The sequence below is a fragment of the Pristiophorus japonicus genome, chromosome 15 (genome assembly GCF_044704955.1).
Source record: "Pristiophorus japonicus isolate sPriJap1 chromosome 15, sPriJap1.hap1, whole genome shotgun sequence".
Lineage (NCBI taxonomy): Eukaryota > Metazoa > Chordata > Chondrichthyes > Pristiophoridae > Pristiophorus > Pristiophorus japonicus.
In genome coordinates this window covers 166,418,782-166,431,074 of record NC_091991.1, presented here as the reverse complement: position 1 = coordinate 166,431,074, position 12,293 = coordinate 166,418,782, and the positions used below count along the sequence as shown (strand labels likewise).

Genomic DNA, 12,293 nt, shown 5'->3' with positions numbered 1-12,293 from the left:
CGGTCCTCAACTCTGAAATTCTCCCCCAAACCCCTCTGCCTCTCAATCTCTCTTTCCCTCTTTAAGATGTTTCTTAAAACCCACATCTGTCTGAATATCTCCTTATGTAGCTCGGTGTCAGATTTTGTTTCCTCACGAGTCTTGGGACGCTTTACTATGTTAAAGGCGCTATATAAATTCAATTTTTTTTTGCCGGTTTGTTATAATAATCTTGGCTTAAAGGTTTTGTGAGGGCTGTTCTTAATGCTGTCTTGTAAATCAGAATTTCAAGATCTTAGCAGATCTTAGTATTAACAACATGTCAAATTGTTTGTCTTGTAATACTCCTGTGAAGCGCCATGGGATGTTTTGCTACGTTAAAGATCTTACGTAAATTTAAGTTGTTGTTGAGGTATATGAAATTAATGTGAACAAGGAATTAAACTTTACAGGCTCAATTTTGGCCATGACTTCCAATTTTTTTGGAGTAAGTTGGTTTTTCTGGCGTAAGTTTAAAAAAACACCACTTTCCCCAATCAACTTGCTCCAGAGTAACTCAGTTAGGTACGATTATTTTTACTTGAGTTTTTTTTCAAAAGGGGGCGTTCCCAGCCACTTAGGCCAGTTTTGGCCATTTATGCCACTTTGGCCAGCTAAAACTTACTCCAAATCGACTTAGGTCAGCGTATGTGGCCAGCTCTGAAAAACCTTGCGGGCAGTTAAGAAATCAGCGCAGGTTAGTACATTTAAAGCACCAAAACTTACAAAGCACGAAACAAAGCACAAAAAGTAATGAGCAATCAATCAATAACATAAAAAATAGAAGTCCTACTAGAAACAAGTTGTTTTTTTTAAAGTTCCAACTACTTGGGTTTTATTCAAAATAAACAATTTGGACTACAATATATCACAGGGCTGCCATTCTTAAGGACAGTAGATGTTAGCTCATCAAGCGAGTTGGTCCTTTTTATTTTTTGCCTTCAACCTTCCCTGTTCCTTTCTTGTTCTTGGCAAACCGCATGTTCCTCAGAAACTTGGGATCAACTCTCTTCAGGGGCTCAAACCGGCAGAAACAAGTTGCTCGCGGGCCGGTGCAGGAGACCATTCGGCCAGGGATAGGGGAGGCGAACATTGGGGTGTCCCTTTGGCCAGGGATGGGGCGACATGCATTGGGTCCTGCTGACAGCTTGCAGGGCACACTGGGAGGGCGATGAGCATGCGTGCAGACTCCACTGCGCATGCGGACAGCGACCGGCAGTGTTTTCGGCTCAGGGCTGTAGCTCCGCCCCCAATTCACCATGGACGTCGCGCCGGGACACTCGGTACTCAGTAAGTTTCTGGCGCCGTTTTGATCGCACAAAGTCGGCGCATCTCGGCTGAGTGCGCCGAAAAAAGGGGTTGGGGAAAATCTAGTTCTATGTGTGGCTCTGAAGCGGCATTATATACACCTACGTGGCCCACAAAGCTTGGACATCACTGCCATAGAATGTGTCTCGGTGATTTGGACTGAATTTGGTGTTCAAATGATCATGTTTGATGCAGATTTTAGAATTAACAGTTCAATCATTCAAAAAGCTTGACACCATTCAGGACAAAGCAGCCCGCTTGATCGGCACCCCATCCACCACCTTCAACATTCACTCCCTCCACCACTGGCGGACCATGACTGTGTAGGTGTGTACCATCTACAAGCTGCAGCAACTTGCCAAGGCTTCGGCAGCACCTCCCAAACCTACGACCTCTACCGCCGAGAAGGACACCGACAGCTGGTGCGTTGGAACAACACCACCACCACCACCTCCAAGTGATGCACCATCGTGACTTGGACGTATATCGCCCTTCCTTCATCGTCTCTGGGCCAAAATCCTGGAACTCTTGACCCTACAGAATAGTTGGGAGTACCTTCACCTCACTGACTGCAATGGGCCGGGAAGGCAGCTCACCGCCACCTTCTCAAGGGCAACTAGGGATGGGCAATAAATGCTGGCCTTGCCAGCGACGCCCATATCCTGAGAATACCACCTGACTTGGGCAAGAGTGCGACCACTGAAGTAACATTGACGCTCATTCTTGCTTGCAGTGTGGAAATTTCCTTTGCCTTGTCAGGCTCGGGAGAGGAAAAATTATCCACAGTCCATTCCAACTTGCTGTGTAATGGTTGACCGTGTGTGCGTATGTCCGTACGCGAACAGGTTCAGGCTTGCCTCTGATGGCACCCTGCCTCCCCCACAGCCACATACTTGAAGCAGACTTATTTATAACATTTGCAGGTGAGTCTTGACGAGTTTAAAGGGATATTGTTCGCTTTGAGTTACAGCATGCTGCATTGTTGCTTCACAGATCATGTACCTACGCTATTTGTTTCCTTGTTGCTTAAATCAGACTGCTACCAAAAAGGACAATGGAATTTGTCTATAGTTCGAACACATCGCCACAGGAAGTCAAAAAAGACTTCTTAGTGCATGCGTGGTTAAATAGTAAGTGTCAAGGGTTAGGATTGAAACACGTGCTAAACTTTAGCTTCTAACTACACTATATTTGGCCAATTATCACCCTATAAGTCTACTCTCAATGACCAGCAAAGTGATGAAACGATCGTCGACAGTGCTATCAAGTGGCACTTACTCACCAATACCTGCTCATCGATGCTCAGTTTCGGTTTCGTCAGAACCACTTGGCTCCAGACATCATTACAAACCTGGACAAAAGAGCTGAGTTCCCGAGGTGAGGTGAGAGTGACTGCCCTTGACATCAAGGCAGCATTTGACCAAGTGTGGCAAAAAAGGAGCCCTAGTAAAATTGAAGTCAATGGGAAAAGTGGGTGGGGGGAGAGAAACTCTCCACTGGCTGGAGTCATACCTAGCACACAAGATGGTAGTGGTTGTTGGAGATCAATCATCTCAGCCCCAGGACATCGTTGCAGGAGTTCCTCAGGGCAGTGTCCAAGGCCCAACCATCTTCAGCTGCTTCATGAATGACCTTCCCTCCATAAGGTCAGATGTGGGAATGTTCACTGCTGATTGCACAGTATTCAGTTCCATTCACAGCTCCTCAGAGCATGGAGCAGTCCATGCCCGCATGCAGCAAGACCTGGACGGCATTCAGGCTTGGGCTGATAAGTGGCAAGTAACATTCATGCCACACAAGTGCTAGGCAATGACCATCTCCAACAAGTGAGAATCTAACCAACTCCCCTTCATGATCAACAGCATTGCCATCACTGAATCCCCCACCATCAACATCCTGGGGGTCGAGCTGAGGCAGGGTTCGGCGAGGTCGGGCGGGGCGACGGAGACGGGCCACGGTCGGCCGGCCGGAGGGTGGGCTGGGGGGAGTTCGAGGCGGGGCGAGGTCGGGCCAAGGCAGGGGTGAAGGGAGGTCGGGCCGGGGAAAGGCCAGGTGAGGTCGGGTGGCTGGGGGTAGAGGAGGTCGGGACGAGGCGAGGTCAGGTCGCCGAGACGGGGGAGTCTGGATTTTGGAACATTTTCCGATTTCCAGACGATCCCGCCACGGATCGGTCCGGATTCCACAACTCCTGATTTTGGACGTCGCACCTGTATTGTAAAACTATATAGTCCACATATTGCCCGAATTAACACACAGTGCATGTCCGTTTAAATAAACTTCTAATGGTGACCGTGCAGACATTTGTACAGATAGTGCTTTGTGTTTTTGCTGATGTCGTTGACGTTCAGTGCAGGGGTCTCAACAATCTGATTACAGGAATTAACATAGAAATGCCTTGCACTGATGTTTCTTGTATTCTTAACTATGTTAGGATTTCTGCCCTACTTGGCCTGTTCCCTACAAATTTAATCCTAAAAGCACAATTTATAAATTGAATAATAGTAAAACCGACTTAAGCAAAAGTGGAAGTACAACAATTTGCACTTGTCGGACTTTTTAATTTAGTAAAATATCCCAAAGGACGTGACAAAACACGTATGGAGTTGCAGTTTTGAGGAGCATTTTGAAAGCAAGGAGAGCTTTAGTGAGGTGCATGGGTTTAGGAACTACAGTTCATTGTATTTCTATAGTACTCGTTACATACAGGGAAACATCACTGTTCTCTACAGGGATGGATAGCTAGTGGACTTGAAGGGAGAAATGGGAGGAGGGTCAGGACTCGGGAGGTGGCAAAAGCGCAGTCGAAGAAAAGGGTCTCGAGGCTTCTGAAGGTAGTGAGGAAGTCCCAAGGCGCAGATACTGAGGTTAGAATGCGAGGGTATCGGGGTGGCTGATAGTGGAGGGAACAGGGACCAAGGAGTTGACTGGAGTAGGATGAGCGGAGGTGCACATGGGATCATGGTGCTGGAGGAGATTGTGGAGGCAGGGAGGGGTAACACGGTGGTGAGATTTGAAGGCAAGGATGAGAATCTTGAAGTCCGTTCTCCAGGATATGGGAAGCCAGTGCTGCTTCAAGACTCAGGTGATGGAGGGTGTGGAGACGGAGTTCAGATGATTCCCGGGATGTGGATGATGTAGCATTCTGAATGACCTGTAGCTGATGGAGCATTGTACTAGAGCAGCTGGTAAGGAGAGCTTTGGAGAAGTGCAACCAGAGTACGGGTATATTGGTTGAAGCCTGCTCAGGTGATACCAACGATTCCGTGGCACTTTTCAAAGAAAAGGGAATCCTCCCGGTGACGTGGCCAATCCTCAACCAACACCTCCAACACACATTGGTCATTCATCTCATTGCTGTTTGTGGTTCTTGTGTGCTGATTGGCTGCCGTGTTTGTCTGCATAGCAACAGTGATTGCAAAAGTAATTCTTGACTGAAGCACTTTGGGATGTCCTGATCATGTGAAAAGTACTGTAAATTCAAGTTTGTTTTCTTTAAAGTGCTTAAAATTCATAGGAATATATAATTTTCATGTAAAAGTTCAAAGATTCCCAAGCAGAGCATGCTTAGAAATTTAACAATTTTTGCACTTCAATATTTGCTTTTGTTTTTTATCTTCAGTACAAGTGAAGAAACGTTTGGGGTTATATCGAGACCATAAGCTGCCAAAGCCCTGTGTAATTACTTGTGTTCGCATGTACTGGTCTTTTAATCGGGAGAATTCTTAAATAGTCAGCTCTTTGAGGACGGCAAGCTTTTTTTGAAGGTGTTTGCTTTTGCTAGTTTTCTAGGTTGGCGCGTATGTATCTCTCTGGATAGCTGTCTTTCTCAGAAGCTTTGATTTGGAACATCCCCTGGGGAGTCTTGCTGCACTCCAGGTTTGGATCTGCCTATGTTGAGGTTGATGTGCTTCCAGCCAACGTGACAGCACAGTGCCTGAATTGCGGGTGGAAGGAAGACCAACTGTCTGATACTGTTTGGTGTATATATAAACAGGTACAATATTTGATTCCGTAGAATGTGCATAATAATCAAACATCTGCATTCCTGTCTGCTTCATCTGATTGAGACTTCAGAAGTTAGGCACCAAAAACATTGAACATTCTGTTGTCTGCCTGATCATTCCTGTTATCCGTTTGCATACTTACTTTGCTACATAGGGACCGGCTGAACAAATGTGGCTTTGACAAAAAGAACATGCATGCATTTTGCATGCGAACCATTTCCCTTTATGCCACACTTCTTGACCATATCAGTGCTGCAGAGAGAATGGGTAGGAGAAAAGCCACTGCGGAACCTTTAAGGACTAATTCATGAACCGATTAAGGAGTGGTCATATATTTAGGTCCATTGGATTCAGTCTTTGATCCCATTGAGCAACAAGGAATTTATCCATGTGTCTGACAGATTGGAGATGGGTCCTTGTCGATTCAGTCCTAGTAGAATTCTGAGTTCAGTGTATTTTTAGTGTTTGAAGCAGCCATTGGTTTAGATTTGGCGAAACAGCCATGTGAATCGGATGTCCGTTCGGGATGATGAACTGGGTATCAGTTACACTCGATGAAAATTGTAATGAGCGTAGCCTGCCTTGGGATCATTTAAGAAACCGCTAGATATCGTGTTGAAGGGTCTATAGATGCTTGAGGGGGGGCAAGGGGTTAGGGTGGGATTCTGTATTCTGTGCAGCGTACAAAAGAGAATTGTCTCTCAAAAGCGGGTCAATTATGCCGTTATCCGTCTAACCCGAGTACAGATCATGCTGAGCACTGCAATGGCCCAGTGCATGGATCTGGGTTGTGAAACCCACCACTGAATTTTGATTTAGTTTGCACAATGCTGAAACTTTACAGCTGCTTAATCTGCATGTATTCATTCATCAGCGAGAGCAAGAGTGAGCAAGTGGCTGCTCGAGGGACGATTATCTGCTGCTGAACCTCATCTAGTGCGCTGGCTATGAATGAATACACAGAATGCCTGTAAGTGCTGGGCATAGGGTTTTTGATCAAAGTCGTTGCTACAAGAAATTCACATAGGGTGACTTCCTTTCATGTGTTAGTTATGCTGCTCAACGCTTGTTTGCAGTGCTGCAGTTTTTTATTAATGGTTTCCTCTGCCTCCTCTTCCTGAATCCTTTGCTGGAGTAGGTTACATGAGTGTCTTGTAACTCTCTCCCAAGTGGCAACCTTCATGGAGAAGTGTCATAAGAAATAGGAGCAGAAATAGGCTATTCGAGCCTGCTCCACCATTCAATAAGATCATGGCTGATCTGCCTCATCTCCACTTTGCTGCCCTATCCTCGTATCCCTTGACTCTCTTAGTATCCAAAAATCTATCTATCTCTGTCTTGAATATCATCATCATAAGCAGTCCCTCGAAATTGAGGAAGACTTGCTTCCACTCTAAAAGTGAGTTCTTGGGTGACTGGACAGTGCAATACAGGAATTACAGTCTCTGTCACAGGTGGGACAGACAGTGCTTGAAAGAAAGGGTGGGTGAGGAGTCTGGTTTGCCGCACGCTCCTTCCACTGCTTCCGCTTGCTTTCTGCATGTTCTCGGCGATGAGACTCGAGGTGCTCAGCGTTCTCCCGGATGCTCTTCCTCCACTTAGGGTGGTCTTTGGCCAAGGACTCCCAGGTGTCGGTGGGGTGTTGCATTTTGTCAAGGAGGCTTTGAGGGTGTCCTGAAACGTTTCCTCTGCCCACCTGGGGCTCGCTTGCCGTGTAGGAGTTCCGAGTAGAGCGCTTGCTTAGAGAGTCTCGTGTCGAGCATGCGGACGACGTGGCCCACCCAACGGAGCTGGTCGAGTGTGGTCAGTGCTTCGATGCTGGGCATGTTGGCCTGATCGAGGACGTTAACGTTGGTGCATCTGTCCCCCCAGGGGATTTGCAGGATCTTGCGGAGACATCGTTGGTATTTCTCCAGCGACTTGAGGTGTCTACTGTATATACTCAACAGCTGAGCATCCAGAAAGATTCATAACTCATTAAGTGAAGATATTTCTCCTCATCTCAGTCCTAAATGGTCGACCCCTTATTCTGAGACTGTGACCCCTGGTTCTTGATTCGCCAGCCAGCCCCTTAAGAATTTTATCTGTTTCAATGAGATCACCACTCATTATTCTGAACTCGAGGGAATATAGGCCTAGTCTACTCAATCCCTCCTTAGAGGACCAATCCCCTTATAAGAACATAAAAAATAGGAGCACGCGTAGACCACCTGGCCCCTCGAGCCTGCTCCACCATTCAATAAGATCATGGCTGATCTGATCATGGACTCGGCTCCACTTCCCTACCCGCTCCCCATAACCCTTTATTCCCTTATCGCTCAAAAATATCTCCGTCTTAAATATATTCAATGACTCCACCTCCACAGCTCTCTGGGGCAGAGAATTCCATAGATTTTACAACCCTCTGAGAGAAGAAATTCCTCCTCATCTCGGTTTTAAATGGGCGGCCTCTTATTCTATGTCCCCGAGTTTTAGTTTCCCCTGAGAGTGGAAGTATCCTCTCTGCGTCCACCTTGTCGAGCCCCCTCATTATCTTATGTTTCGATAAGATCCCCTCTCATTCTTCTGAACTCCTGAGTATAGGCACAACCTACTCCACCTATCTTCATAAGTCAACACACTCATCTCCGGAATCAACCTAGTGAACCTTCTCTGAACAGCCTCCAATGCAAGTATATCCTTCCTTAAATATGGAGACCAAAACTGCACACAGTACTCTAGGTGTGGCCTCACTGATACCCTGTACAGTTGTAGCAGGACTTTTCTGCTTTTATACTCTATCCCCCTTGCAATAAAGGCCAATATTCCATTTGCCTTCCTGATTACTTGCTGTACCTGCATACTCATTTTGTGTTTCATGCACAATGAACCCCCAGGTTCCTCTGTACTGCAGCACGTTGCAATTTTTCTCCATTTAAATTATAATTTGCTTTTCTATTTTTTTCTGCCAAAGTGGATAAGCTCACATTTTCCCATATTATACTCCATCTGTCAAATTTTTGCCCACTCACTTAGCTTGTCTATATCCTTTTGCAGATTTTTTGTGTCCTCTTCACAATTTGCTTTCTCACCCATCTTTGTATCATCAGCAAACTTGGCTACATTACACTCGGTCCCTTCATCCAAGTCATTAATATAGATTGTAATAGTTGAGGACCCAGCACCGATCCCTGTGGCACCCCACTAGTTACAGTTTGCCAACTGGAAAATGACCAGTTTATCCCGACTCTCTCCTTTCAGTTAATTAGCCAATCCTCTATCCGTGCTAATATATTACCCCCAACCCCGTGAGCTCTTATCTTATACAGTAACCTTTTATGTGGCACCTTATCGAATGCCTTCTGGAAATCCAAATCCACTGGTTCCCCCTCATTCCTGCTCGTTACATCCTCAAAGAACTCCAGCAAATTTGTCAAACATGATTTCCCTTTCATAAAACCATGCTGACTCTGCTTGATTGAATTATGCTTTTCCAAATGTCCCTGCTACTGATTCCTCAATAATGGACTCCAGCATTTTCTCAGCGACAGATGTTAGGCTAACTGGTCTTTCGTTTCATGTTTTTTGTCTGCCTCCTTTTTTAAGGAATCAGTCTAGTGAATCTTAACCGCACTGCCTCTGAGGCAAGTATATATTTTTTGGGGTAAGAAGACCGAAACTGTACACAGTACTCCAGATGTGGTCTCACTACGATCCTATATAATTGTAGTAAGACGACTTTACTTTTGTACACCAATCCCTTTTTAATAAAGGCTAATATACCATTTGCTTTCCTAATTGCTTGCTGTCGGCAGATTGTGGAGGGCGCCACAACTGAGCCCAATCCTTTCCTCGCCCAATGAGCACAACCATGCACTTTGCAGCAGCAATCACTGGGTAAGGATTAGGAATGGGGGCTCCCATTTTATTTTGCCCCCGACAATCCGTCGCCCCCGGCTGAGATCAACAAACTTGGCTCAGACTGGGAATCCAACTTGAGGCCTTCTGGCCAGCCACACACACATCTGTGACCAGCTGAACCATCAGGACTCCCACCAAAAAAATTGTCTTTCAGTAATATGCCAAAGTATGGCAAGAAACATCAGGTGTTGAGGTGACTGGTCCATTGAAAACCTGTTGCTCCTTCTCAGTTGAAAGGTTTAATCTCTGGCTTCCAGAGAGCAGCGTACATCTTCCAAAAACCAATTTAAACTAATGCAGCCATTGCATCTCATGAAGGGGTTAAGCAAGGCTTTGGAGCTTGGATCTCGAATTGTTGCCTAATTTGGTCAGAGTTACAGCAGAGACTTAACCTGCATGGTCGAATCATGTGAGCAAGAGGAAATGGTTCTTATCAGGGGAGTTGCAGATTAACACTCACTTCCTCTTGAATGAGGAAGCAGATTATCACATGTTCCATTTTTTATGACCTATTTCTAATACGACACAACATATCTATCCTTCTAACAAAAAAAAAATTGCTTAGCAGAGAGGTTTTGAGAGGAAAGTTAAAAAGGAAGTATCACTTTTGTTTGACATACTCCAGGCACTTTTCAGATCTGTTTATTGTTAGTATGTTTACGCTGAAACAATTGGTTGCAATGCAGCAGAGTACAGTGTCCCCAAATTTGGAGAAATGCTTGGGTTTTCATAGTTTCAAATTCTGTTTCAAAAGAAATTTGAACTCTGTCCAATGCTGAATTCTCCAGAGCCAACACTGAAACATTTAAGCTGAAAGCTGCATTTTCTTTAGTTCCTATTAATATATATATTTTTTTTTAAAGCATAAGTAATAAATTTTAGGGTTGCTCGGGGAGAAAAGCAAAAGTGGGCTTCAAATCCTAACCACCTGTAGATTTGAGAAGAGTTTTCAATGTTAGTGAGCGCCGACACAGATTCAGATACTGATGCCGCTTTGATTTTTCTCCATGGGTTTGCTGGCAGCAGTGTCCAGTAGATTAATCTTCAATCCTTGGAGACACCAGAGCAATGTTGGAGGTGTTGGCAACCTTGCACTGTGGGTAGAAACATAGAAACATAGAAAATAGGTGCAGGAGCAGGCCATTCAGCCCTTCTAGCCTGCACCGCCATTCAATGAGTTCATGGCTGAACATGAAACTTCAGTACCCCCTTCCTGCTTTCTCGCCATAACCCTTGATCCCCCGAGTAGTAAGGACTTCATCTAACTCCCTTTTGAATATATTTAGTGAATTGGCCTCAACTACTTTCTGTGGTAGAGAATTCCACAGGTTCACCACTCTCTGGGTGAAGAAGTTTCTCCTCATCTCGGTCCTAAATGGCTTACCCCTTATCCTCAGACTGTGACCCCTGGTTCTGGACCTCCCCAACATTGGGAACATTCTTTCTGCATCTAACCTGTCTAAACCCGTCAGAATTTTAAACGTTTCTATGAGGTCCCCTCTCATTCTTCTGAACTCCAGTGAATACAAGCCCAATTGATCCAATCTTTCTTGATAGGTCAGTCCCGCCATCCCGGGAATCAGTCTGGTGAACCTTCGCTGCACTCCCTCAATAGCAAGAATGTCCTTCCTCAAGTTAGGAGACCAAAACTGTACACAACACTCCAGGTGTGGCCTCACCAAGGCCCTGTACAACTGTAGCAACACCTCCCTGCCCCTGTATTCAAATCCCCTCGCTATGACAGCCGCACGTACAGACTCGATTGCAACTTTGCCCGAGTGTACTTGTCCTGCAGACACAATCCCGAATGCACCTTTACCCCAGCACGCAGCCTCTTCAGGAGAAGGAATGTTGGAAAACTGAAGGATTTGTCATAATTGCTAATTTGCCACTTCTTATAGGTTAGGATTTGAATTGCCAATATTGTTTCTCTGAGTGACAAAAATAATTTGTGCTACTGTTGCGGGTCTTGCATTCAGACGCTGGTAAGATCACACTTGGTTAATCTCACAAATATAAATGCCCATTTTTACTCGTCCTGCTCTGGTGACTCGGGAGAATGAAAGGGGGGCATCTGGAGGGCAGGATGAAATAACTGAACCAACAGCAACTTGCATTTATATAGCACCTTTTATCATTGTAAAACATTCCAAGGCGCTTCACTGGAGCAATATCAAACAAAATTTGACATCGAGTCACATAGGAGATATTAGGAAAGGTGACCAGTAGCTTGGTCAATGAGGTAGGTTTTAATGAGGAAAGAGGCAGAGTGTTTTAGAGAGTGAATTCCAGAGCTTAGGGTCTTGGCTGCTGAAGGCACGGCTGCCAATGGTAGAGCGAAGAAAATCTGAGATGCGCAAGAGCCAGAACTACAGTGTAGAGATCTTGGGTTGTCGGGCTGGAGAAGGTTATAAACATGATTTGGGAGGGTGGGGGGGGGCGGAGGAGGGATTTGAAATCAAGGATAAGAATTTTAAATTGAGTCGTTGCCTGACTAGGAGACCGTGTCAGCCAGCGAGGTTGTAACTGTACTTTTAAATATCTGTAAAACAAACTATCAGAGGTTAAAATCAATTCTGTTTCCTTTATAAGGGCAAGTATCCTTTTTGACTGAATGTAACCAGAGTTGTTGTTGATGGAATGTTCTAACTTCCTTCCTCTTGGTTTGTCATTTGGTTGTTGCAGTTGACCGTCAAAAATCTGAATAATCCATTTCTAAGTTTCCGGGCAGCTCCGAAGCGAAGGGTGCTGCCCGTTCTGGGCCCAGCCTGTGCCTAAGATTCCTCGCCATACAACAGCCCCAACACTGCGGCTCAGAGCTGGCCTCAATTGCAGTGTCCCCTTTCAGCAGCCATTGATTGCATCATGTTGTGTGTTAATGTTGGAATGCTTTTAGATTTTTTGAATTGCATTTTTGTGTCCCGAGTCAGAGACGACAGATTTCATTTCCCTAAGGTTTCACCATGGGCAGCACTCGGATGTATATCAATGATGCATAGTCATAATCTTCTCGCTTTTGAGTTGCGTACGTTGCACATCTGGTATATTACAAAAAGGCTGAGT

General features: G+C 45.3%; 1 protein-coding gene across 2 annotated transcripts in view; it reads left to right on the top strand.

The window, feature by feature from the left end:
- Positions 1-12,293, top strand: part of rnf216 (ring finger protein 216) — a 227,172-nt gene that overhangs the window by 113,276 nt on the left and 101,603 nt on the right. The window lies entirely within an intron of this gene.